The sequence below is a fragment of the Furipterus horrens genome, unplaced genomic scaffold (genome assembly GCF_987537825.1).
Source record: "Furipterus horrens unplaced genomic scaffold, mFurHor1.1.pri manual_scaffold_17, whole genome shotgun sequence".
In the NCBI taxonomy this organism is placed as follows: Eukaryota; Metazoa; Chordata; class Mammalia; order Chiroptera; family Furipteridae; genus Furipterus; species Furipterus horrens.
Window position 1 is genome coordinate 43,225,558 of NW_028327187.1, and position 6,507 is coordinate 43,232,064.

Genomic DNA, 6,507 nt, shown 5'->3' on the forward strand with positions numbered 1-6,507 from the left:
GCATTTCAGAAATAAGGCCAGTGTGGCTGACCTGAAGTGAGCAAAGGGGTGAGTGGTTGGAGACAAATTCAGAGAGGATACAGAATCACATCCGCTAGGGTCTTATGGGTGGGTAATTGTAAGAACTTTGAATTTTACTCTGAGAAATTTGGCTTTTGAGAAAACAAGCTATGGTATCTGAGCTACATTTAGCAGTATAGCTCTGGCTATACTGAGAGTGGACTTTGTGTGAAGGTGAGCAAATGTGGATGCAGAGAGACCAGTTAAGAGACTATTATAATCCAGACATAAAATGATAGTAGTTTGGACCATAACAGTGGCAGTGGAAGTGGAGAGAAGTGGTTGCATTCTAGATATATTTTGGTGGTATATTTGATAGAATTTATGAGTGAATAAGATGTGGGTAATTGGGAAAAGAAAGGAATAAGAATGACATATTTTTAGCCTGCATAACTGGGAAGATAGAGTTGCTCTTTAAAGATAAGGAAAAAATGTAGGAAGAACAAGTTTAAGGGCCAATATGAGGAATTTATTTTCGATCTTTTAAGGGTGTAAAATTGTTAGATATCCAAATAAAGATGGTGAGGGAACAGTTGGGTATTTGAGTCTGGAGTTGAGGGGAGAAGTGTGGTTATGTGTATTTGGAAATCTTCAGCATATAAATAATATTTAAAGAATGGATGAGATTACCAAAGACTGCCTCAAGGTTCAAAAGGTAAAGAAGAGACTAAAATCAAGGACTGATCTGGAGGGCAATTTAGAAGCTGGGTTAATAAGAAGAATCAGTAAAGGTGATAACAAAGAAGTCAATGAAAAGGAAGTGTGTGGGGTCCTGGAAGGAAGTCAAGCAGGAAGGGATGATCAACTACGACAATTACTACTAATGAGACAAATAAGGTTGGAACTCAACATTGGGTTTACCAATGTGAAGGCCATTGGTGATCTTGAAAAAAATAGTTATTGTGAAGTGATGGTGGCAAAAACTTGACTGCAATGGGCTCAACAGAGAATGTATGGACAGTTTGTATTTTTGAGCAGTTTTGCTATGAAGTAGAGAATAAAAATGAGGAGAGGAGTTGTTAGAGGGAGATGTGGATTAAATAATTTTTTCAGATGGAAAAAATAACAGTATTTTAAATGTTTTGATGGCAATGATTCAGTAGAAATTAGAAAATGGATGATGCAAGAAAGAGAGGGGTGAATTGCTGGCATGATGACCTGGAGTTTGAGTGGTCATGGAGTCTAGTGGAAGAGTGGAAGGGTTGGCATAAGATAGGAATATGGCCAAACAGGCACAGTTCCACAGCATGTGGTCTGGGATTGTGGAAGTTCTTGTCTATTTTCCATTTTCTTTCAGATGAGTGTATGATGGGAGGAGGAAATGTTGAAAGTGTGAAGAGAGTAGAAATGTGAAATAGTAATTTATGAGAAAAGAATGAATGGCTGAGGAAAATGTGGTGTGATTCTTCACCAGCATTAAGTGGGGAGTTTTTCTTCTTCTCTGCATTCTGCTGTAGGGATGCAGGTATGGAAATAGGCAGGAAGTTGGATTTAACTAGAGTTGGGCTTTTGCCCAGTGTATAAGATTAAGCAAGGAGTAAGGTAGTTGAGCTTGAATATACCAGGGTGATAATAATGACTGGCCACTGTAATGGAGAATTTGGGTAGTGAGACCACGAAGGTTTTTTGATGTAGGGTGAAGGTTGAAAAGCTATCCCTGACTTGTGGTACACAACAAACTTGCTTCAGCACAAAACACTTATTACTTAAGATCCATGTTATTAATAAAAGTTATATCATTGCAGACAAATGGATCAAATCCCACAGTAACTGCTATGACTATAACAACACTTATTTGAAAAATATACTTTCTGGCATGTGTGTTTTTAAAAATCCAGTCACATCACTAAAGTAATGTACTAGTCTCACCTCATTTATATATTACTTTTCCTCTGAAGGGCTTTAGCCACTGAACAAGAATCTGTCAATTAGTAAACATGCCTCAGAGGCTATAACTCCTAAAAAAATCAAGGTTTGAGTAAAAGCAGATGAAAGACCAGAGATAATAGGAGAGGGGATGAAGAGAAAGGTGGCATAGAAAGGAAGCAGTAGCCCTCAGGATACAAATGCCACTGATAAATCAAACAAGTAAATAAATAATACGTTAAAAAGAACTAAGGGGATAAAAAAGAATAATAAAGAGAGCGGTGCAGAGAGAAACAAAAAAATACAGCAAATATACCGTCTCCTGGTGGTCGTTTTCAGAGCGACGAACATGCAACTTGTCTGGCCCACACGGTCTCCTGTGAAAGTCTGAGCCAAATGTGCAGCTGTCTCCCTTTGTCTCATGACCATGTGCACCAATAAGGATGCTAATTCGAGGACTTCCGGCCAAGATGGAGGCTTAGATGGACGCGCTAGGTCTCCCTCTACAACTAGAGAGGAATACAACTACTTCAAAACAAAGGATAACTAGAAATTCCAGAAAATAAAACTACACGGAAGCCCAACATATGAAGTTATAAACCAGCGGCGCTCTTTGGGCAGGTAGGACGAGCGAAAGGGGGCGGAGCTGTTTGCGGTCGCACCTGGGACAGCGGCGGGGAGAACAACCCCGGCTGCAGTCGAACCCCCGGCAGCTCGCGACCCCAACGCTGGGGAAAGCAGCCACCGCATCGCCTTGAACAGTGAGGCTCAGGGGGGCGGGAGGACGGATCCCGGTCTCCTAGCGGAATAACTGTGTGAATCCATCTTGGACCCCCGCCCCCAAAGAAAGCGCCACAGAGCTGCGAAATAGGTCGCGGACAGGCACCGGACGCTGGTTTGTAACGACAAAGCACCACGGCGCAGCGAGAAAGGCTACCGAACGGCACAGGTCGCTGGGTCATTACGAGTACACAGGCACTGCCCCCTACAGCCGGCCCAAGAAAACAAAACGCATCTGTCAAAATGAGGCAGACAACTATAGAAATCCCGGTGGCACAGCTCACCAGGCAACAGATGGAGAACCTGACAGATGAACAGATAAGAAACCTGTCAGATGCTCAGTTCTGGGCCATTGTTATCAGGTGGCTTACAGAATTCACAAAAGATCTGGAAAAAGATGAGAAAGAAGCAAAAAACACTCATAATGAAAGGAACAAAACCACATACGAGACAGATGGTGAGGAAAAAAAATCCAGAGTTCATTTCAACAAACCGGAATATGGAGAAGGAACAAGCAGTCAACCAATGCAGCGAGAGGAAATGGGAAGCAACGATGAGAGGATCAGAAACCTCTGGGACAGCTATAAAAGGCCCAACATAAGAATCATTGGTTTGCCAGAGAGCGAGGAAGATGAACTAGAAATTGAAAAATTGAGTGAAAATATAATAAAGGAGAACTTCCCAGACTTGGGGAAGGAAATAGACTTACAGGTCCAGGAAGCACAGAGAATTCAAAAAAAACTGGACCCAGGGAGAACCACTCCAAGACACATTATAATCAAAATGTCAAAAATTAAAGATAAAGAGAGAATCTTAAAAGCAGCAAGAGAGAAGAAAAGAATTATGTACAAAGGGGTCCCAATTAGACTATCAGCTGACTTCTCAAGGGAGACCCTGCAGGCAAGAAGGGACTGGCAAGAAATATTCAAAGTAATGAAAATCCAAAACCTACAACCACGAATACTCTATCCAGCAAAATTGTCATTCAGAATAGAAGGACAGAGAAAGTGTTTCCAGGACAAAATAAAACTGAAAGAGTTCATTAGATCCAAACCACTGTTATATGAGATGTTAAAGGGACTGGTTTAGAAAAAGGAGGATCAAGACAATGAAATCTAAAATGAAAACTGCATCACAAGAAACAACAGAAGCTAGGGAATTGAAACAAAGGCAAACTAAACAGGCAACGAGAGTGGAAAAAGAACTATAGGTACGGGGAACATATTGGGGGGAGGTCAACAGGGAGGGGGAATGGGGAGAGGGAGGGAGATGATATAGGCATTAAGGATCATGGTAGGAGGGAATGGAATAGACAGAGAGAGGTTGAGAAGAACTGTATGCACAACTAATGGACATGATCTAAAAGGGGGGGACAACTGGAGGGAGGGGGGCCACCGGGTGGAGGGGAGCAGAGGGAAGGGAAATTGGCACAAATGTAATATTATAATCAGTAAAACACATTAAAAAAAAAAGGATGCTAATTCACCAGCTGCCCGCCTTAACAGATTCAAGAACAAGGGCAAAGAGTACAGAAATTAGGCATTGCTGAACAGAAGTTAATGCAGAGCTGAGGAAATCTAAGAAGGATGAATAGATGCTGAAAAGGAGAAATGTCAGCTCATTTCCTGATGATGCTACTTCTCCACTGCAGGGAAAAAAGCCCCCGCAACAACTGGGGCACTGTAAATTGATCTGTTGAGGGCACTGTCAAAGGCATAAATACCAACAATTTGGAAAGCCAGCTCAAAGCTATCCAGACTGCGAGGAAACTGCTTTCTAGGGAAAAACAGCCACCCATAGACAACATAATCCAGGCTGGTTTGATTCCAAAATTTGTGTCCTTTTTTTGGCAGAACTGATTATAGTCCCATCAAGTTTGAATCTCCCTGGGCCCTCACTAACATTCTTTCTAGGAGATCAGAACAGACCAAGGCTGTAGTAGATGGAGGTGTTATCTCAGCATTCATTTCTCTGCTGGCATATCCCCATGCTCACGTTAGTGAACAAGCTGTATGGACTCTAAGAAACATCACAGGTGATGGTTCAGTTTCCTGAGACTTGATTATCAAGTATGGTGCAGTTGATCCACTGTTGGCTCCTCTTGCAGTTTCTGATATGTCAACTTTAGCATGTGATTACTTACATAATCTTACCTGGACACTAAAACCTTTGTCACAACAATGCTGTACCTCTGTTACATGCTGCTGAGTAGATTCTTCCTAGTTTAGTTTGTCTCCTGTATCATGATGAGCCAGAAGTATTAGCATATAGTGGATGGGCCATTTCCTACCTTACTGATGGTCCAAATGAATGGATTGAAATGGTTGTGAAAACAGGAGTGGTGCCCTAACTTGTGAAGCTCCTAGGAACTACTGAATTGCCAATTGTGACTCCTGTGCTGAGAACCATAGGAAATATAGTCATAGGGACAGATGAACAGACTCAGGTTGTAATAGATGCCGGAAAACTTGCCATCTGTCCCAGCCTGCTAACAAATTCCAAAACTAATATTCAGAAGGAAGCCACATGGACAATGCTAAATATCTCAGCTGGCCGCCAGAACCAGATACAGCAAGTTGTGAATCATGAATTAGTCCCAGTCCTCACTAGAGTCCTCTCTAAGGCAGACTTGAAGACACAAAAGGAAGCTGTATGGGCTGTAATCAACTGTCCAAGTGATGGAACAGTTGATCAGATTGTATACCTCATTCGTTGTGGCTAATAGAACCATTGGTGAAACTCTTAACTGCAAAAGATACCAAAATTATTCTGGTTATCCTGGATGCCATTTCAAATATCTTTCAGGCTGCTGAGAAACTAGGTGAAACTGAGACAGTTAGTATAATGATCGAAGAATGTGGAAGTTTGGACAAACTGAGACTGCAAAACCATGAAAATGAATCTATGTACAAAGCTTTATTAAATTTGATTGAGAAGTAGTTATCTGTAGAGGAAGAGGAAGATCAGAATGTTGTGCCAGAAATTACCTCTGATGGCTGGCTATACATTGCAAATGCAGGATGCACTCCTGGGACTTTTAACTTGTAGATTGTATAGCTGAAGCATGAAAAGCTGTTTGCTGTGCACTATGTTCAGTATAAATTTGTCTTACTGTTTCTCTACTAAGAACTTTTTTAAAATGGGGTTTGCTATTGTAGTGCTCTTAACAACAGAACTATACTTGAACAGTTCCAAACTATACACACTGTATGAAGCTACTCTTCTCAAAGGGTTTCTTATTTCTACGTGGAATTTTATATCTTGCAGTGTCCTGTAAATAAGGATTAAATTCCACCATTTTTGTTACTTAAAAAAAGATATGGCAAGTATCATATAATAAAAAGAATATATCAATATTATTGAAACTCCTCAGTGAAACTTCTGATAAAATAAAGTTGAATTTACTTATAAATGAAACATTTGAAAAAATATTTATTCATTGCTTAATATGTGCCAAGCACTTTACATGTATTCATTTATATTATGCTCTGGAAGTCCAAATGGCAGATATCATTATTATCCCCATTTTACAGGTGAAAAAACAGAGGAATAGAAGTTAAATCACTTACCTGAGCCCCACAACTTGTTTCCAAAGCCAATGCCCCTTCCATCTTATCAAACCATCTCCTAACTGAGTTACTTTATATAAAAATATGCTTTTAAAAAGTTATTTGAATCCATATTTATTTTTAAATTTTAATAATAATTTATAACCACGAAATGCAACAATATATTTGTAATTGTGTTCATAAAGTAAGGAGGCTAACTGAAAGCCACAGAACAATTTAAAGGTTGATGGGA

General features: G+C 40.3%; 1 pseudogene; it reads left to right on the forward strand.

Moving 5' to 3' along the window:
• The first annotated feature begins 1,519 nt into the window (after window positions 1–1,519).
• On the forward strand, window positions 1,520–5,754 carry LOC149990915 (importin subunit alpha-1 pseudogene; annotated as a pseudogene).
• Window positions 5,755–6,507: the final 753 nt, after the last annotated feature.